General features: G+C 39.7%; 1 long non-coding RNA gene across 3 annotated transcripts in view; it reads left to right on the top strand.

Annotated features, from left to right (window-relative positions):
* Positions 1-21,876, top strand: part of LOC137156236 (uncharacterized) — a 175,240-nt gene that overhangs the window by 138,902 nt on the left and 14,462 nt on the right. The window contains exon 2 of one of the 3 annotated variants that reach the window (XR_010920714.1): positions 15,646-15,781. The exons of the other annotated variants lie outside the window; for them this stretch is intronic. This is a non-coding gene — a long non-coding RNA (uncharacterized lncRNA). The remainder of the gene's footprint in view (positions 1-15,645; positions 15,782-21,876) is intronic. 3 annotated transcript variants of the gene reach the window in all.

Consider the following 21,876-nt stretch of genomic DNA (forward strand, 5'->3'; position numbering starts at 1 on the left):
CTGAGTGGAGTAGTGCCTAAATAACTAAAACATCTGGACCTTGAGCTTTCTGAAAAAATTCTTCTCTCCTACTCAAACTCCTTAGTATTCCATCTCCTCATTCCTAAAGCATCAGTCATGCCTGTTTTAAAATTTTGGTCCTCTCTGGAACTGCAATGACTCTTGTGCTTTTGATGGTACATGACATCTGAGGAGACTTAGCAAAGAGAAGGTTTTAGGCTTCCTGAGATTTTCATATTGGAGAAGTTCCGGAAAGGAACTGGGGCAGTATCAGTGGCCTAAGATCTTATTACTGCCAAAAGATAGGGAGAGGAGTTAATTAAACCATTTCAGGCTTCAGAAAAGAAGTTCTGGTTTGATTGGAGAGTTAAGGTCACACCACGCTTGCTGACCATAGTTTGCTTAGCCCTTGTAGTTAAGATTGGTGTGATAGTCTGAACTCTCGATTTCCTGCTCAAGTCTGAACTTTATTATTAACTATTTGACGTGAGAAGTTTAATAACCCAACAGAAATTTCCTCAGAAGGACTTTTAGGAAGTGGTGCATGAGGCACAAAAAAAATCTATAATCTGATTTTGTCAGTTTTATGGTATTGCTAGGTATATGATTATGGCATGTAATTTGATTGTCAATTTTATGATATTAGAATTTGATAGCTCTTATTTAGGCTTAATTAGATTTATGAAGTGTGAAGGGGTATGTTCAATAAAGCTTTTGTCTGCCTTTTAAAAAATTGATTGTTGATTAGATTACTTACACAATGAAACACAACACTCAGACAATTCATTTAAAACTACACAGGGTACAAATTTGTCTTCAATTAAATAGATGCAACTTCCACTGACTTCAGCTGAAGTTGCACCCATGAAACTGAGGGTAGGACTGAACTGATCAACTATTTATGCATATTCATTTCCTCCATACTCCTTTCTCTTTTTACCCCGTCTTTCTTTGTCTCCACCCCCTGCACCCTTCATATTCCAGGAAGGGGTTTGGAACCTTTTGAAACTCAAATCAGAGATAGTTTCTTAGCCTGCAAATGCAGGATTGTTCCCTACATTTCACTTTTTTGAGTGTTCCTCAGTTTCAAAATTTCTAAGCAATAGTACTTATACTGTTTTCCCTGGGAGATGTCTATTTCTCTGGAAAAAAACTAATTGTCAGGAAATTTCTCCAGCTATTCAGACTAATTGCGTCTTTTTTTGGCTTCTCAGTTCCCAACTATATAATTCCTCTCCATCCTTAGGTTTTATATACTTCAAATATTTGTTGATTTGTTGTCATGCATCTCTCCATTCTCATAATTTTAGGCAAGCTACATAGCTCTTTTAAATTAAATCTTCTATCATTAGCTCGTCCTTCCAACTCGCTGATTATTTTTGATGATTCTTCTCTGAACTTCCTCCAGTTGGTCAATGTCTTTCTCATAATTTGGTGGTCAGAGTTGAATGTTACATACATCCTGAGGGCAGAACATTGTTGTATAGCAATTGCTCAGAACTGATTTATGGTTTACATGCATCACATACCTCCCTAGTATTCTTAAACTAGAAGTTTCACTAAACATCCAAAATGCATGTAATGAACAATGAAATAAAAGTAGTTTATCTGGATGCTTCCAAGTATGCTGCTGATAGTTTAGGTGCATGCGGCCAACAATCTGGAAAATTTGGCTTATTAGGTCTCTGGAACAAATTATTAATTTTATAGTACCAAAAAGTATGCACTTCACAGTACAAGTAGAAAGATGTAGTTCCTGTCTATTTTTAGTTTTATTCTATAACAAATCTTATCTGTCTTTGTGTCATTGTGGGAAAGATACGCAAGTTTCAAACCAGACATTTTCTCCTTCTGCCCATTCATAGGCTTCCAAAATGCTGGCTAATATTTCACTCACATATCTTTACACAGTTCCTTTTAAACTCCATTAGAAACTGTGCAATGATTAGACACCCCATTGTGCTTGACACTGTGTGAACTTGTAAGACACAGTTCCAGTCCCAAAGATCAGGAATTCCGTTTCCCTCTCACAGATGAGTCTGGGTGGGAAAGCCTTTGGTTCACCTTCCCTTAAAGAAAGAAAAGCTGGCAAGAACTGGAAAAATATGGGTTGTGGTGTTAAGGAGTCCTCTCTCACCCATCTTCATCTTGTCCAAATTGGGTAGCCTCTGGAGCTGTACAAGTATTTCAGGAATAGCTTTGTCCCATTCCCAGTCTCAGCAACCCATGGAAACATTAATAAATCATCATCTACTTCAGCTAAGAGCATTGCAACCTGTTTCTCATCCTCTTTCTAACTTCAGAGAACCGGGGAAAAGCAGAACATGGCCCTGTCTGAAACATCAAAATAAATTAGAACGGAGGCTGTCTTCAGAGCCTTTCTGTTCATTCATCCTCTGACAACTCATGTTTTGCAGATGAATGGTAGCCTTTTTTCTTGCCCCAACTTCAGTCATTAGCCTTTGATCTTACATGTGTTCCCCGGTCTTTCTCAAGGATAATTGTAGCAATAATACTGGCTTTAGGGGGAAAGTAAATCCGCTACTATCTCTTCCTGGTCAATTTTTCTGACCAGGTTCTGTGCCAAGAGAAAGCTGAAGCATGCGCGCGCACAAACACACAGATATGGAACATTGTGGAACATTTTGGATTCAGGACAAACACAGCCAAATGGTACCAGGTGAATGAATTGCAGGACTGGACTGAGGATGAGTATTGTCTGGTACCGGAGCTCATCTCCAAGGAATTTTAACGGAAGATGGGAGAGAAAAGTCACAGAAACAAAAATCCAATTCTTTCTTGTGTATACTAGGAATTCCAATCTTATAAGTAGGCATACTTCCGTACTCCAGAGTTCATATCTTACCTATCCAGTAATCCTGAGTATCCCTTCCACATCTTCCCCATCACATCTTTTGACAGAGATCTAGCTCTAATTGTATAATCTCTGCCATCGCACCTGGTGAATGAGAGAATTATTCTATTTATTTTTATTTACGTTATTGTTCCTGATTTGTTTCAGGAAATGGGTAACAAAAAGAGAGAGCAGAGCATCCACTAGATAGAACATAATGATTCACTGAGATCTCAGAGCAGTGTTTCTTCTACAGATGTGTTTTGGATCAGTAATTTGTTAAAAGATAGGAAGCAAAGGGTAGGATAAATTATCAGTTTTCAGAGTGGAGAGAAGTAAATAGTGGTGTTCCCCAGGGGTCTGTAATGGGATCAGTACTGTTCAACATATTAATAAATTATGTGGAAAAAGAGGCAAACGGGGAGGTGGCAAAATTTGCAGATGAAACAAGATAGTTAAGTCCAAAGCAGACTGTGAAGAGTTACAAAGGGATCTCACAATACCGGGTGACTGGGCAACAAAATGGCAGATGAAATTCATTGTTGATAAATGTCAAGTAATGCATATTGGAAAACATTATCTCAACTTGACATATAAAAAAATGATGGGGTCCAAGTTAGCCGTTACCACTCAAGAAAGAAATCTTGGAGTCATTGTGGATAGTTCTCTGAAAACACGCACTCAATGTGCAGCAGCAATTAAAAAAAGCTATCAGAATGTTGGGAATCATTAGGAAAGGGGAAGATAATAAGACAGAAAATATCATATTGCCTCTTTATAAATCCATGGTACACCTACATCTTGAATACTTCATGCAGATCTTGTCACCTCATCTCAAAAAAGATATATTGGAATTGGAAAAGGTATAGACAAGAGCAACTAAAATAGTTAGGGGTATGGAAAAGCTTTCTTATGAGAAGAGATTAATAAAACTGGGATTTTTCATCTTGGAAAAGAGATGACTAAGAGGAAACATGAAATTAATAGGCATCAGGTTTAAAACAAACAAAAGGAAGTATTTCTTCACATAACACACAGTCAACCTGTGGAACTCCTTGCCAGAAGATGTTGTGAAGGCCATGACTATAATGGGGTTAAAAAAAAAACTAGATAAGTTCAAGGAGGATAGGTCCATCAATGGCTATTAGCCAGGATGGGCAGGAATTGCTGTTTGCTAGAAGCTGGGAATGGCTGATGAAATGGATCACTTCATGATTACCTGTTCTATTCATTCACATGGCACATGTTCTATTACCTGTTCTATTCAAGCACATGGCATTGACACTGTTGGAAGACTAGATACTGGACTAGATGGACTGCTGATGTGGCCCAGTATGTCTGTTCTATGTTCTTTATGGTTGCAACAATCACTGTCCGGTGAGGTTTTCATAATAATTGGGAAGCAAAAAATCTACCTAATCCCAGAGAGAAATTCTTCTGTCCTGGGTTTAGCAAATTCTCCTGGGTGTGCTGCCCACCTACAGCCTTGTATAAACATCAAGGTTTATAGGACAGAAATTGGATTAGCAGAGTTGGCTTTTACAGCTGGAAAGATTTCACTCATCATTCATCACTCATTATAAATCAGTTTGATGGACTGGTGATTGACTTCTTTGCATCTGGAAATGGTAGATGAAGTGCTCTTTAACCTCTGCGTCAGGACCCCAATTGTGAAATGGTGATTGAAATTTTGCAGAACTGGGCAAGGTCCCTGCTAATCTTCTCCCATCTTTTTCACTGTGACCCAGGGCAATACAAAATATAGTAAGGAGAGAGCAGCAGTGATATTGTTTGTACCTTTCTGGCTGAAAAAGCTATGGCTGTCAGGCTTGACTAACCTTGCATTGGCTCTTTGGATGTCTGTGCCTCAGAAAGGAGGTCAGTTATTGCAAGACCAATTCTCCGTCTGGGACCAGACAGGTTTATAATGAATCCTTGGATGAAGTGATTATTGCTGTCATGGATTCAAAAGGAGAAGCTAACAAATAAAACTTACTCTACTGACTTGTGTAAAGTCTATATTTTAATACCTTATTAAAACAGTGAAAAGGAGCCTTCAGTGGCCATAGCCAAGAAGGCTATATTGGGTGTAAGAGTGTTCTAGCAAAAAGGTCAAGTCTCTGTAGTATAATGTTCTTAGCATGTTCAAGAAAATAAAGCTTTGTATATATCCCAACACTTAGGGCATCAATCAACCCCACAAGGTCACGGAGTACAACCTTGCTACCTCAAACTGCATTTTATAGCACTTCCCAGATTGAACCCCTGTAAGAGGTGTAACTATATTTCAAACCTATTCGAGTAATCCTCTTTAACACTACTATCTCGAGTCAGATTAAGACATTTTTATTTGAGTCTGAGAGCTTTCTCTAATGAGGCTAATATTTTTAATTCAAACAGGTAGTCTTCACAATTGCCATACTATTCATTCCCTAAAGTAAATTCAAGACATTCTTCTCCTTCAGTTAAGTATCGAAGTCCAGTCTTAAAGAGCGCTAACAATCTCAGAGTAGAGTACTTATGCCACCTCTGGGATTGAGCTCTTACTTGGTTGCCATTGGTTGACCACATTCTACATTCTGATCATCCAATCTTAACCAGTGCCACTTCTCTTCTTCTGTCTGAAGTCTTCTCCAGGCCTTAATAATCAGGGAATAATGGGGGGGATATTTGGTATGTAATCTATCTCATTTTGGATGGTCATATTTAAAGGATGTGATCCTGCTTCCATGCTGGAGGCACATTGCTATGAAATTCCAATTATAACAGATCTGTGGATCTTGAAGCAAAGAAGAATAGGAAATGTATCTATGCTTACCTGAAAACTTCCTTTCTTTGAAAGTGTACAAATCCAGCCAATCTTGGAGAAAAGTGGATCATGCAGAATGGAGATGGAAACTGATATTTAAGGATTTGGATTTCTTTTCATTGGGTAGAATTTGTCATACTTTTTGGTGGGATGAACTGTTCTGTTTTTCCCAAAATATATTCATCATAAACAATTTTAAGAAAGATTTCAATGATCCTGGCTGTGGAAGTTACCTCAGCAGGATGGAATTTCAGGAGATGGTGTTCTGACAGGTCTGATTCTGCCCCCCAGCTGCAAGCTGGCTGAAGTACCCATTGCAATGGATCTTTGGACCTTATTACGGTAAGGAACAGAAGTTTTCAGGTAAGCACACATGTTGCCTAATCCTCTGTCGACTGGACTGTGCTATCTCCCAGCTGAATCATAAAGTCACAATCACCAAATTCATATCCCATATTTAGGTGCTCAGAATGGTTACACTTATTTATATGAATAACAGGAGATTATCTCTCATTTTCTCTTTGTGAATCAAAGTTTTGAGGAATCTGTCTCAACACATTAGGGTACTGGTTTAGATTCACAGAATTCTGCCTTATTCTGAAACATTCAGTATTGCCTTTTTTTTTTTTTTTTTTTTAAACACAGGGAATCTCAAAGTTTTTCAGTAAGTGGCTCACATTTTAATAGCGAGATTGTCATGTTCACTGTCACTTCCTATTTTCAGTCACACAACATCTCTCTGGCAGCTACAGTAATTACATACACGGAAAAGCAATGTTACAATACTATTTAATGTGTGGTGTTTTGGTTTTCTTTTTAAGTTCTCTCATGCAATTTAGCATCTGGAAACCATGGAGTCAGCATCATGTAAAAAGCCAGGTATTCATGAAGAACCAGCAAAGACTTCATGCACTACCGGTGGTCCATGGAATATAACTTGGGAACCTTTTTCTTTTTCCCAAAGCCATTTGCAATGTGTAGAGCCCTGCAAATCTGCAGCTACCTGCTTTATATCCATGGATATCCACATCTGTGGATGTGGATGAAGATATCTGTGGACCATGACTGTGGAACATAGTTTAGATACGAATACAAATTTTGTATCTGTGCAGGGCTCTAGCAATGATCACATAGAACCATAAGGTCTTAACTTTCAAGGAGAGTTGTGGGTACTTGGCACTACCCAGGATTGATCTGGATGGTGACAAGCACCCACAACTGATTTGCTGGCTTAGTTATTACTCAGCTAATCTAAATTTAACTTCTCTGTCCAAAACAGATCTCTTGCCTTTTGATGACAGCAGTACTTAGTCACCTGACCCTGAGACTTGACTTTGCTGGCAATTCTTCAGTGTTTACCAGTTATGCTTTCTGTTCCTGGATTGAAGTTAAGTTTTCTCAATACAACAGTAACAGACGTTGCTGCTCCAGCACGTTAGCTCTCAGACCGCTATACCTTTGAAAATTCAGCATTACAAGCTATAGTTCTGCATAACTATACACCGAATTATATCATCATGTCCACTGTCAGAGATTTTTCTTTCAGTTTCTGCAGTTCCTTTTTCAGACCTGTAGTAACAAGTAGGACTAAAAGAAAGCAGTCCTTCATCTGTCTTGTTAGCTTGCCTGGTATGTGGCAGTTGAGAACCAGGTGGCAGTTGATGATTCTGTTGGCTTTCACATTGTTTGAGGATCCTTGGTTCTTGTATGCTCTAATAAAATGCCCCACTGTGAACAAACCCAATACTAGAAATTTGTAAGCTTGTCTCTCTGCAGTGAATAAGCAGTCTTCAAATAACAAAAAGAGACAGCTTATTTTATGTCTGCTATTGTTGCCGCCTGGTTCTTATGGCTTTATGTATGACAACCTGTGGTTTCTCGTGGATGTAATGCTTGATGTTTCTATTTGGACTGTTTGGAGTGGCTGAAGGTAGTTCAATATTTTCATGCTGCGTTCAGTGCTTTCATATTTTTTTAATGTCTGGAGTTTTGCATAAGACCAATTTTCCCCGTAGGCTACACCGTGAGTGACTTATAGTGTAGCTTGCTATTAATAATCGCATACACAATTTTTCTGGGCTGTCCTAATATAGCAGCACCATTGCATGTGGAAGCCAGATCATTTAAACGTGTTAAAAATTCAAGCAATTCTTCATCTGGGTGTTGAAGTTTCAGAAACTGAGTCAGGTGGTATCTCTTAAAACCACAGCTATATTAAATGGCATTAAGAAGTGCAGTGCACCAGTGTGAGAAGTCAGGGACATTCTGAGCCTGGTAGAATGTATCCAGTGATGCTTGGAAGAGTGTGCTGAAGAGTAGTTTTTAGACTTTTTTTTTTTTTTAAAAGGTGTGGGATACAATCCCACCAATACAGGATTCTGTCCACTGGCTGGTTAACTGGAGAAAGATGTAGGCCACTCCAGCCAACCCATTACACAATTATGTTCTCTTTATAAGGTGTATAGTTGCATGTCTGTAGATATAATTCCTTTTTTCCTTGCTCTCAGATAGTGCAAGAACAAGAATTCTAGCTGCTGAATATATTTTTCCCCTTTGTCTCTCCGGCCTGGTCTACACTGCTGCCGGCGGTCGACAGGAGATACACAAGCTACGTAATGTAGCTTGCATATCTTCCATCAACATACTTACGTTGCCGTACCATGGCGTCTTCACAGTGCTGCTTTGATGGGAGATGCCCTCCTGTCGATGCAGCCTTACTCCTTTGGGGAGGTGGATTATCAACATTAGCCAGAGAGCTCCTCTGGGATCGATGGAGCAGGTCTCCACTACCCACTCCATTGATCCCGCTGAATTGATCAGCATGGAGCTGGCAGTGAAGACATACCCTGATGTGCCATCAGAGCTGTGTTGTATCAGATTGCTGTGCTTGGAGTAATGTTGTCAGAGGCAAACTAGAAATATCCTTTTTTGTTGTTGTTGAGTGGAAAAATTCAAGCTATGTGAGCATGAAAACATGTGAGACCAGTTCAGATGACTTAAGGATGGCCAGACTGGGTCAGACCAATGGTCCACCTAGCCCAGTATTCTGTCTTCCAGTAGTGGCCAATGCCAGCTGCTTCAAAGGGAATGAACAGATCAGAGCAATTGTCAAGTGATCCATCCCCTGTCATCCAGTCCTAGTATCTGGCAGTTAGATGAGGTTGCATCCCTGATCAGCTTGGCTAACAGCCACTAATGGACCTATCCTCCATGAGCTTATCTAATTCTTTTTTGAACCCAGTTATAGTTTTAGCTTTTAGCTGTCTACCCACAAGGAGACTAAGTTCTAGCAAAGATATTAAGTTACAAGACTACACAGTCCAGGGCTGATCAGCGAGCCTAGAGGCAAGATGATATTGCTTAGCAGCTTTCCAAAGATGAATAGCTATTTTTGTGTGTGTGCCATACCCCATAGATGAATGTTCAATTTTTTACTTGAAATATTTTGGTAATGAACATGTTTTTTGCCAATCATAGTGCTGCTTTTTAAATAAAAAATAGTTTTCCTCTGACTAGAAGTTTTCAGATATGTTTGTCCAGTCTAGATAAAGTATAATATGACTGGAAATAATAGGGCAATCATAATGCATAGGTGTTTATTTTAGAGCACATTTCTTCCTGGAAAATATTTTGCATGAGAGACCCTTGTGTTCCATGTGTAAATTCTGACATCACAATCCTAATTTACTTCTAAGCAGTCTGTACAAATTGATGGTTGATAAACAATTTCTAGTGATCTTCAGGATTTATAAAATCCCAATATTTGAACTATACAAAATATTTGTTCAGCAAATAGGTAGACATAGGGAGTTATTTTAACCTCATGGAAGTGAATTACAGTTAAGTCCTGTTTTTAAAAGTGTGTGTGTGTGTGTGTGTGTGTGTGTGTGTGTGTGTGTGTGTGTGTGTGTGTGTGTGTGTGTGTGTGTGTGTGTGTGTGTACAAGCGTGCGCATATGCACACTGCGGTCTTCAGCAAGATATACTGAAAATCAGCCCTTATAATAGCTTTCTAGAGTAAACAGAATATTTTTATTACTAGTTGACTTACAAAATGGTAAAGTATTATGATTACTACACTTAATCAGCGGGTTCTGAGATCTTAATTAATGCAGAACTCTTTTCTTAGCTAGCCTTAGTCTAACATTATCTCTCAGTGGATCACAGTACATATGTGTTTTTCTGTCTTGGAAAAGCATGATGGTCAATTTGAATCTTTATACTTAAATCTAGGCATTGTAGTGGGAATTGAAATAGTTTACCAGATTTTGTACAGTAGTACATAACCTCTTAAATTTGAAGTGATGGGTACATGGGACTCTTAATATTAAAAAAAAAAATCAGTATTCACCATTAAGACTTGTATAACAAACATTTTATGACAATGAGTTTGAATTTTCCATTGTCCGGCATAAATAAGATCATATTAATATTAGCAATAATAATAATGCATATTAATACACGTAGCAAGGAAGGAACAAATTAATGATTTCAATCTCCTCAGTTAAGCAGGCTTATTATACTGCACTCATTGAAAGGGTGTTGCAAACTACTTTCCCTCCTTCCTGCACAACCAAGAAACTTCTTTGGCAGTGCTGCTATCACTGCCACCTTACCGTGGTCCACATGCAAATCACCTGATCTAGCCCAAAGTGAGCATGGCTGAGACATGCTGCATGTGTGCATAGGTAATCTAACTATATAGTGAGAAGTCTTATAAGAGCAGACTGCATAACTTGTAAGGTCCTCTCCAACTGTCAATTAAATTAGAGGAAATCATTAGCACATAAACAGGAGGCGGAGTGCTGTGGGTGGCTGATATTTGTAGGGACAAGAGATCAGGGTGTGCCTGGGGGTAGTGGACCAATCAGAAAGCTACAGGGAAGATATATGTTTTGTGTGTGTGTGTTTGGGGGGGGAGGGGCAGGTGAGTGGGAATGCTTGCTCCCTGGTACTTGAGACTTGTCTAGCAAGCAACTGCCACAGCTGCAGATCTGTTAAGGAGCACAGGGTGACTTCTGGGATTTTTAGTAGGCCTGCAATTATTGTCAAGGTTTTCAAAACCAGCAAATTGATTTTTAGTGCCTCATTATTTTGATGCCCATACAGAGACACTTCTAAATGCTCTGATTTTCAAAATGTGTCCTCAGCGCTTTGAAAAATCAGGTACCTTTGAGGTGTCTAGTCAGGCATCTAAAATCACTAGCAAAAATCTCGGCCAGGGAATCTTCTGGAGGGTCAGGGGATTTTGTAGGAAGTGCATCATCAAAGAAGTCTGCTTAGCATTCCTGCTCATTCAGTGGAACTCCACAGTGCAAATCCTGAAATGCAACTTGTGGACAATGCAGTAAATAAACAAACAAGGAGGCTCTTGATCATCCCTGCTTTTCCAGGAAGTCCTCAGTCACTGGAAGTAGTGCCATCAACATGGGCTAACCCTGCTGGCTTTACACCTCCCAAGGGTCAGCAACAATTTAGGAGACATCTTAAGCAGGTGTGTAGTGATCACCCATGAGTAATTGCTGAAGGAGTCTATCTTAGACTTCAACTTGCATCACTGGGGAATCATTGTGGTAGACTTGTTTGTCACAGAGGACCATGCCAAATGCACAAACTTCTGTTTCAGAGGAGGTGTGAGCCCAGGCTTGTTGCCAGATGCCTTTCTTATCTGGTGATATCAAGGACCTCTATATGCTTTCTCACAGAATCCCCGGATAGCATCCAAGATCAGGAGGAACAAGGGGATAGTCACTCTGAAAATACTTCACCAGAAAGACTTACTCCTCAAAGTGGAAAAGATTTTCCATGTGGCAGCCAAGAATGGGTTATACTCAGATGAGGTGCCAATACCAAAGAATTTGGATTATATGCTGCTCCTGAAGTAGGTGGGACTGGCATTCAGTTTTGTCAAAGGCCACCCTGACACAGTAGCGCTCGATCTTCTCACAACTAGGTATCGAAGTTCCCTAAAGGAGTCCTTTATGCTTGTCCCCTGGGTAAGGACCCAAGTCCTTCATGGGACCTCAGTGCTGTCTACCCAAAGCTTATGGAGCTTCCCTTTGAACCACTGTGAGAATTCTCCATGCACCACTTGAACATCAAAATCGTCTTTCCTGGCTTGGAGAATCAGTGAAATTGAGGATCTCATGGCTTGGTTCTCTTGCACAGGCCGCACCTCATATTCAACCCTGGAGTGGTCTCAGGCATTCACCTAAAGCAGTCAGTTACCTTGTCGATGTTTTTCCTGAAGCTGCTCAGAGAAAGGAAAATGCATATCCTGAAAATATTCAGATCTTCACTGTATTAGCCACAACAGCTTAGTCCTAAAATGTCTCCCTGCCTCCTTGTGATTACTAGTGGCATGTCGAAAAGCCAAGCTATCCCATCACAGAATTTCCAAGTGGACTACACAATGCATTTCCACTTACTGTGCTGGCAAACCTCTCCTTTCAAATATCAAGGCATGCTTCACCAGCATACAGGCTGCATCTATTTCCCACTTCAGAAACATTCTGAGAGCTGCAAGGCTGCAACATGGAGTATCCCACTGACTTCTTTAAAAGATCATGCCCTTAATGTGGCTTCTTTGGCAGATGCCAAGTTGAGGAGAGCAGTACCGTTATTGTTTGACTGATTCAGCTGACTACTCCTGCCATCCTGACAGGATACTGCTGGGCAGTCATCTACAGTGCAATCCACACTGATACATACTTGAAGAAAGAACGGTTACTTACTCTACAGAAACTGTAGTTCTTTGAGTTCTTGTCAGTGTGGGTCTCGGACGAGGCAAGCCGGGGGGATGGGCCAAGGCGGCCCTTTATGACGTGTGCACAGGGCAGAGGCACTGAGGGGCACCCCTCAGAGACTCCTGCACCCCCTGCCTGTCGTGAAGGGCTGGCCTGGCCTGACACACACCCTTCCACACTTACCCGCCGCTCCAGTCCTGCAGCCTGCCGCCAGCTTGGATGGCAGCTTGGGGGAGGCGCCGGCCCTTCACGACCAGTGGGGGGGTGCAGGAGGCCCCCCCTCAGTACGCCACTGATTGTGGGCCCATTTCCCACTCTCCCTGTCTCCCCACATCAGGGATGGCAGGGTGCGGCTGGAAGCCCCACATGGGGAGGGAGGGAATGATGGGCTCTGGTTCCCACGGCTTCCTCATTGTGCGCAGCGCGGGGGCAAAGGGGCCGGGAGGACACTGGTGTAGTGTCAATAACCAGGACTTATCAGTCTTTGGGACCTAGGTATGGAACCGTGTCAAATTCTGATAGGTCCTAGTTATTGATACTACACTTGGCGCCACTGCAGGGCCCTAGCTGTCTGCAACAGAGGGGGCGGCTCCTTCTCCTAGGGTCCAGCTGGCGTCGGGGGGCATGGTCCCCTCCCCCGCCCCCGTTTCTTCCCTCGGTACGCCATTGCGTTCAAGTAGTGATAGGAAGTACTGAAATTCTTCAAACACATCCTATCCTGCACACAGAGTATCTTGATATTGAAATCAAGCTTCTTTTTAGCTCAGTAATTTCCACAGGAGAGACAGAGGTATAACAATTCTCTGGATCAGGAGACAACAAAGAAATAAAACTTCAACAGTAAAATGTCCTTATTTACCCTACCAGGAAATAATATCAGGTCAAATAGTTAAATAATCTGGAGTCAGAGGTTGCATTCGATGGAGCTTCTCTATATTTCAAATGGTGTTTCATAGATTCCAAAGCCAGAAGGGACCAGTATGATCATGTAGTCTGACATCTTGCATAACATTGGACATTGAACTTCCCCAAAACCATTCCTACAGCATATCACTATTTTTGTGGTGTTTGGATTTTTTCTTTTAAAAAAAAAAAAAAAAAAAAATCTTGATTTAAAAATTGTCAGTGATGGAGACTCCTTGGTAAATAGTTTCACTGGTTAATTATTCTCACTGTTAAAAATATATGTCTTATTTCCAGTCTGAATTTGTCTAGCTTCATTTTCCAGCCATTGAATCACATTACCCCTCTCTGCTAGATTGAAGAGCCCATTAAGAAATATCTGTTACCCATCTAGGTACAGTACTTGGACTGTGATCAAATTACCCCTTAACCTTCCTTTGTTAATCTAAATAAGATTGACATCCTTCAGCCTGTCACTATAGATCATGTTTTCTAATCCTTTAGTTATCCTCATGGTTCTTCTCAGAGCCCTCTCCAATTTTTCAACATCCCTTTTCAATGGTGGATACCGGAACTAGAGACCGCATTTCAGCAGCGGTCACAACAGAGGTAAAGTAACCTTTCTACTCCTACTCAAGATTTTCCTGTTTGTCCAAGGATAGCATTATTCCTTTTGGCGAGAGCATTTTGCTGAGAGCGTCAGGTTCAGATGATTATCCACCATGACCCCCAAATCTTTTTCAGTCACTGGTTATCAGGTCAATCTCTCATCATGGAAGTATGGCTTACTTTGTTCTTTGTTCCTGGGTGTATACATTTACATTTAGCCATATTAAAACAATATTGTTTGTTTGCACTCATCTTACCAAGCAATCCAGATTGATCTGTATCAGTGAGCTGTCCACTTCATTATTAACCGTGATCTTTGAGTCTTGTACAAACTTCATCTGTAAGGATTGTATGTTTTCTTCCAGGTCGTAAATTAAAAATAAAAAGTTAAATAGTATAGGGCCAAGAATGATTGCTGCAGGACCCCATTAGAAATGCATCCAATTTGATAATGATGATGTTGATTTCCATCTTTTACAATTACATTTTGAGACCTATCACTTAGCCAGCTTTTAATCCATTGCAGGTGTGTCGTGTTCATTTCAGACTGTTCTAGTTTAATCACAATGTCATGCGTTACCAGGTCACATGCCATCCAGAAGTCTAAGTAGATTACGTCAACACTGTCGGCTTTTATCAACCAAACTTGTAAACAGATTTTTAAAACATGAAGTTAGTTTGGCAAGATCTATTTTCTATAAACCCATGTTGACTGGCATTATTTATATTACCCTCCTTATTAATCCAGTCCCATGTCAGCTGCTCCAATATATTGCACAGGATTGATGACAAACTGACAAGCCTATAATTACCCAGGTCATCCTGTTTTACCCATTTTTAAATATATGGACATTAGCTTTCTTCCAGTCTTCTGGAACTTAGTTGGTGTTCCAAAATTAACAGTCCAAGCTCTTCAGCCACCTCCAGTAAAACTCTTGGATGCAAGTTATTTGGACTTGCAGATTTAAAAATGTCTAACTTCACTGACTGCTGTTTAACATCCTGCTGAGGTACCAGTGGAATGGAAAGAGTGTTATCATATGATATGACTACTTTATCTATTCCTCCTCTCCCCCAAAATATAGGCCAGAACACTACTACCTTTTTTGCATTTTTATTGATAATTCTACTGTTTCCATGGACCAATCTGATTAAGATTCTTTTTGTTCTTAATATACTTAAACTCCTACTCTTTAACTCTGCTGATCATAGATTTCTCCTTGTTTCCATTTGCTTCTCATATCAATTTTCAACAATTCTCAGCTTTTGATTTATACTCATTACTATCAACTTCTTTCTTCCATTTGTTATATATTATATTTATTTATTTATAGCTATCTTCACTTCCCCTCTAAACCAGGTCAGGTTTTTTTTTTAAAACAGTGCCGCCTCCTGCCTTGTTTGTGGCTTTTTGGGCATCTAATAAAGTATTCTTAAACAATTCCCAATTAGCCCTTATTTCTCTGATTAAATTCTTCCTCCAAGTTGATTTGGCTTATAGTGAGCCAAATGTTCCTGTGTAGCAATGCACAGTAATATAAATAGGGTAATATCGAGTAGTAGGGAGATGGTGTTAGTTCTCTACATGGTACTCGTGAAACCATTACGAGGATATTGTGTCCAGTACTAGAGTCTGCATTTTAAGAAAGATACTCAAAAAGTGGAGAGGATACAGGAAAAGAGCTATTAAAATGATTTAAGGTCTAGAACTCTTTTGTTTTGCAGTGAGTCTTAAGAAATCAATCTATTTAACTTATCAAAAGAGAAGGTTAAGAAGTGACCTGGTCACTATAAACAAGTACCAATCCAGACAGAAGATATCCGTCAAAGGCATATGAAGATCCCATGGCTGGAAGTCAAGGTAAGCAAATTCAAACTAGAAACTTATCATTAGTAGAATTTACACAGGATGTGGTGGGTTCTCCATCACTGGACTTTCTGATTTTAAAATAAAAAAGATGTCTTTCTAAAATACATACTCTAGTTCAACCAGAAGCTAGTTATGGGTTTGATACAGGAATAATTGAGTGAAATTCTGTGGCCTGTGTTACTCAGGAAGTCAGACTGAATGATCTTAATGGTTCTTTCTGGCTTTTAAGTCTATGCATAAGAGGATAGAAGGTTTATACACATAAGTTATATCTGTGCCAATTTTACAACCATGTGCGCACATTTATCTCCTTCGCTTTAAAAATGAATTCACACTGGCCACGCTTATGCTTCTTTTAGCAAACAATGACGTGATCAAGTTTGATATACCCTGATGCTCCAGAAAAAGAGAGCTTTCACTTTCATGTCCAAGTACTTGTGGATATAGACAAATATGAACTAGAATTAGTATATAATATACAGGGTGAATGGCTGCTTGCCAACAGGGGCTCAGAAATCCACAGCCCCTTGGCAGAACCTTGGCACTGAAGTAATTCAATGAGTTAGACGACGATCTTGCCACACACTTGGCAACTAGGACTACATTTGCAATTACTCTATGAATATGATGAGAGTGATTAAATATAAACTAGTCTGTACTCAGACAATAACTCCTACAGGAATTCTTGGATATGCTAAGGTGAAAGTCAGCTGTTTTTCAAGGAAGGCTGTTGTTTCCCCTTTCTCATTTCCTTGTAACTCAAATATTTACAGTGGGTGAGCCCATTCATCCTCTCTCATGATTGTTCATTTAAGTTTTTAAAGTCTCAGGCACAGATCCCCACCTGTGCCAAGATTAATTTAGTTCAGCAGAGGAAGGGACCATCGGGAGTAAGTTAAACTTTAATTTCCATAGTGCATTTGCACTAGCCTTAGCATGTTGGTATAAATTAGCGTAGCTTGATGTAAATTAGAGCATTTTAATGTCCCCTTCAATTTATACCAACTGGTTGTGGTCTCTAAGGACCATATATCAGTTGTGAATCCCTTCCTGCCCCCAATATTTCCTCCCCTCCCATGTCCACCTTTCTCCTTTGTCTGGGAAGGAGAGGCAGTTGGGCTAGAACATGGATACACAACTTTACAGCTGCTAAGGGCATCACTATGCAGAGGAATTCTCAGATGTTCAGATTGTGGCCAAAACAGAAGGAAAGAATCTGGGCCTTAGTCTTTGCTCAACTCAGGGCAAGAGCTGAATTGACTGTTTCCTTTTACGCATAATTCCCACAGTCTGCATACATTTGTATTTTTAGTTTTTTGTTGAACATTACACTAAGTGAATGGTTAACCCAGACTGTCTTCTCTGTCCTCTGGATTGCTCATTTGGGTATTTAAATCTCAATCTGCTTGTAGACACATATGATAAGTTTAACGCCATTCATATCTCTGTTTGTGAACGGTGGGGAATGAAGAATTGCTATTTTTTTTGACTGAATTCTTTCCTCACCTATATTTGAAAATATCTTTAGATAGATCCATACCCATGCAATAGGCCTTTGGGTTTATTTTAATGTATTTTTTTCATTTCCTAACCATCTTGTTATGAAACATCATAATGGACATATATAGAATACTTGTGGTGGCTGCTTCACTGCTACTGTGGCTGCACGCACGCACGCACGCACGCACGCACACACACACACACACACACACACACACACACACACACACACACACACACACACACACACACACACACACACACACACACACACACACACACACACACACACACAATTTTGTTTTCCAAAAAAAATTAATGGAAATGTCTTTGTGATGCTCCTCTCCAATGTAAATCCTTTTTTTGTTTGTTTTTTTGTTTCACTGGCTTTTTGTTTTGTATTTGGTTATTCATTTCAAAACAATTTTCAAACAAAAACAAAAATATTTGTGGAAAACTTTCATTTAGAGAAAAGGGTAATTTTTTTGGGGGGGGGGGGGGGGGGGCTCACAAGCACATTTCAATTGGAAACTTTTGATAAGTTTTAGCCACTTTCTCGGATGGAGAATGAGCTGAAAGGGCAAAGTGAGATGGCAGTTCCCACCTGTCCCCACTCCTTCCACCTCAGGTGGAAGGGACAAAGGGAGTGAAAAGAGATAGCAAAATTCCTTCCCGATACTACAAGGTTGGCGAGTTTCACTCTGATACTGCTATGAGTTGGGTGAGACCTTGTTTTAGGTTGAGTTAAAACCCCTTTGAGATTAGTAGGTGTGAACTCACTTTTCAGCATAACGGTAAACGTAAGCCCCACCAAAGACATAATGATGTGTGTGTGAACCTGCCCAGGAGCTTTTGGCTGACTTTTGTTTGGGATAGAAGCGTGTGAATGGGTGTGAAGAGAGAGCTCATAGAAATTGAGGTCAGATGAGAACAGATGGAGTAAGAGATGCAGCCTGAGGAATCAAGCTAAAAGTGTGTGGCTGACCCTGGAAGAAACAAGGGGAAGGCTTTTGGGTTTGAAATGCAGGCTGAAAAGGGTACTCTCGGTGTTGTGAGCAAAAGAAGCAGTTTCCTGTGTCTCTGAACACAGAAGGCAGCACTTTGTACATTCTTTGTAAATAAATAAAGTGGCATCAAAAGCATACCTGACTGCCACTAATCTCTATTCCAAACTAGCATGCCCGTAGGACTCCAAACTTTGACTAGCCACTCAGATCAAAAAGGGGCAACAATACCATCATTTGAAATGCAGGTACAGCTTCTTTTTGCACTTGGTGTTTTTGAAAATAACCATTGCAATCACTCTGGCTATTTATTATGTGTGAGGTTGAATGGGAGGGAGGAGGGTATAGTAAGGGGACTATTTACTGCATTTGTTAAAAGACTTTTTTTTTTAAGCATATACGTGGTCTGTTTCATTACAAGTAAGAGATTCAGTGGGCAGGCAGAGCTGTAAAAGTTCTTTAAGTATCCTGTGTGGTTAGTGCTACATGTTGAGGCTCTAGAGTTTTATGTGCAAGCAGTCTGGGCCTATGCTGAGCACCTGGTGCTAAATCAAACTAAGGAGCAGCACTAGCTGCTTGTAGATCTTGGCATTCCCATGACTACTGGAAAGATGAGACTGAATATGCACCTTGCTCCAAGGGACAAGGAAGCACAGAATTTACTGACCAGGACTACATAGACGCACGGGGCATGGTGCCTGTAATGGACTTGGGGCCTGTGAACCTGCCATGAGTTGAGTCACAAATACATATATTCTTTTGGATGTGTTCCAGGCTTTAAACAGGAGTGTGGGAGGATCTAGTCAAGATGACCCTAGAGCAGTGGAGAGCACACAGGTAACACTGAAGTCAAACAAGATACGAAGAAATGCAGTGTGGGATAGTAGTAGGTGAACTAGCTAAAGCAGTATATTAGTTATAAAGGGGGCAGTGTTCACACACACTTCATAGTGATATAACTCATTCCAAAATAGTTGTCTCTTCCAAAATGGATTAATCTTAGTAGGAACTAAATGTATACTGAGAAAAACTTTCCTGTGTAGAGAAGATGAAAGTCACTTTTGAAACCTGATCCTCTTCAGCAGTTCCTCCCCTCATATTACAATTTCTGGCCTCTGTGGTAAAGGATAACCTTTGAAACACTATTTGTGAAAATATAGGAGGCACTGAACAGTAAATGTGGGAAAAATGATTAACAAAAACAATTAATTTCAACATGTAAGATGGAACAATTTACTGTATGCAGTGGTGTGCTGGAGAGTCAATTAACAGAGGTAACTTGGTTTCAGAAGAAAAATTGCATCTTCTGAAGAAAAAAATGGCTTCAGCAATCTAATTTGTGCAGGTAACTACCTAGAGTTAAATAGTTAATTATATGCTTTTTGTATTAAGCACTCTGTTATCAAGGCATTTCAACTGAGATGTCAAAAGGAAAAGTACAAGAAAAGAAAATGGCTCAATTAGCAATTAATTTCAAGTAACTAAAGTGTATTGGGCCCAGTCAAATTAACTATTTTATTTTTGTCACTTGTGTGATTACCAATAACAAGCATGAGTCATTTAAACCCCAATCTGCTGGGTACAGTATGTGCTGTTTTATAGTGTCTCTTCCTTGCCAGCATGAACATTTAGCCATTAATGTTTCACATCTGTTCTTTGTAATTTGGTGATTACATGCAGATTTCTGTTTCTTTCTTTTTTATTTTAAAAGGACAATGGGGGAAGTTTCACTTACATGAGATAAACTGATGGCCCTGATTTTGTTGACATTTGAGGAACCATAGGTCTTGGCTGATCTTCATAAATGGATATTGCCTAGTAAAGGATGGAAAAACCTGAAAGTTGGGGGGAAATCAGGAACTTGCAGTTAGAACTGGCCGAATACTGTAGAACAAAGTTTACAAACATGCTCTTGAATTTTATATAGCTGTTCTGCTCAGTCATGTTCAGACTTGTTTTGTGCACTTTCTGTGAACACCCACTCTGCCAGGTTTTGTTTGTACTAATGTTTAAGGAGTAACTTTTGCTAATATTCATATGCAAACACGGATGTTTGTGTCCAGACAAGAGTATTTGTTACTACCTACTCGTAATTTATTAATTTCAGTTTTAAAACTATTTAGAAGTTGAAATTATTAATCGTATTTGAATGTATAAATACTAGTATAGGAGACCACCAGACACCAATTTATCCTTAAATTCCTTTAAGTCCTAAGGGCAAATGCTATTTTATACAATTGCTCTAAATATGTCTAATAGCCAAAATATAAGCAGTTGCTATATCCTGTACAGTAACAAAGTACTCATAAGCGTACGATCAGTATATACTCAGATAGGCCAGACCTATGGAAAATCATCTCATCCTGACGATGCACTCCACTCCAGCATCATCAGCTAGGAGCTGACAAAGAACTTTCAAATTCATGGTTATCTTTGTGTACACTTCAACGAACTTGCCAGCTCTAGCCAAAACCCAACTTGAAGCAGTTTATCCTTGCTACTTTCCTTCCTCCAAGGCTTTCCTGTTTTATCTCCCCATCCTTACTTACCAGCAGAACAGTGGGAAGGTTTATGCTTGTTTAAGACCCAGTTTCCTGTATCTTATTACTGCAACTTTTCACTTTATCAGTTACCTTTTGAACCGACACCTTTCCCACAATGTAAGTAATATTACTTATACTCTCACTGCCATCTTTTACTTCCTGAATGGGGCCTTTTTCTGTATAAGCCACAAACCAAAAGGCAGATATATTATTTTCTTAACCAAACTTAAATTAAACTTAATTTTTTAAATTTCATAACTATCCCTACAGACATTCAGCTGGGAAGCAAAACAAACAGCATGTGACTTAGACGTCCAGGTGCATGTAATTATTGACTAGGAAATCATTAAAGTGAATAGTTTGCAAATAGTTCATATATGTAAAAATAAAACTGTTTACCCCAACTATTTTGCAAATACTTACCAAAAAGATTTCCCAAAATCCGGATTTTCAAGCATGCACAAGGGCTAACTTAATCAGATAATTCATTAAGAATAAATTATCAGATCTGCTTTACTAGTAATGATCTTTCAAGCACCATGCAAGATGGATTATTATTATGGCTCTTAATAGAGAATCACTTAAAAAGATCAGTCAAGGTTGGGGGTCCAATCATCTAGAAAGCCTACCTGAAAGAGTTTACAATCTGAAAAGGAGAGGGGTGGGGAAAATAGATACAATGTATCTAAAGGAAGGATAGTCTTGGGATTTTAAGACACTAGATTGGAATCACAAAGGTTAGGGTTCAATTCTGATCTCTGCCACGTGATTCCTGTGTGACCTTAGAGAAGTAGTTTAGGGCTACATTTTTAGTAGTAGTGACTAGTAACTCTGCGTGTCCAACTTTCTGAAGCACCTGCTTTTTTTGACAGTGCAGAATATCCACCCTCTGATGATGATTTCCCTTTTAAAGATTTTGAAAATGTATGCTGTAACCTCTCCATGTCTCTGTTCCTCATCTGTAAAATGGGGTTAATACTTCCTTTCCTCAGAGGAGTGATGAAAGCTTAAATTTACGCATGTTTGTGAGGTGATCTAT

The sequence above is a fragment of the Emydura macquarii genome, unplaced genomic scaffold, assembly GCF_026122565.2.
Source record: "Emydura macquarii macquarii isolate MOO-44397 ecotype Brisbane River unplaced genomic scaffold, CSIRO-AGI_Emac_v2 contig_1390, whole genome shotgun sequence".
In the NCBI taxonomy this organism is placed as follows: domain Eukaryota; kingdom Metazoa; phylum Chordata; order Testudines; family Chelidae; genus Emydura; species Emydura macquarii.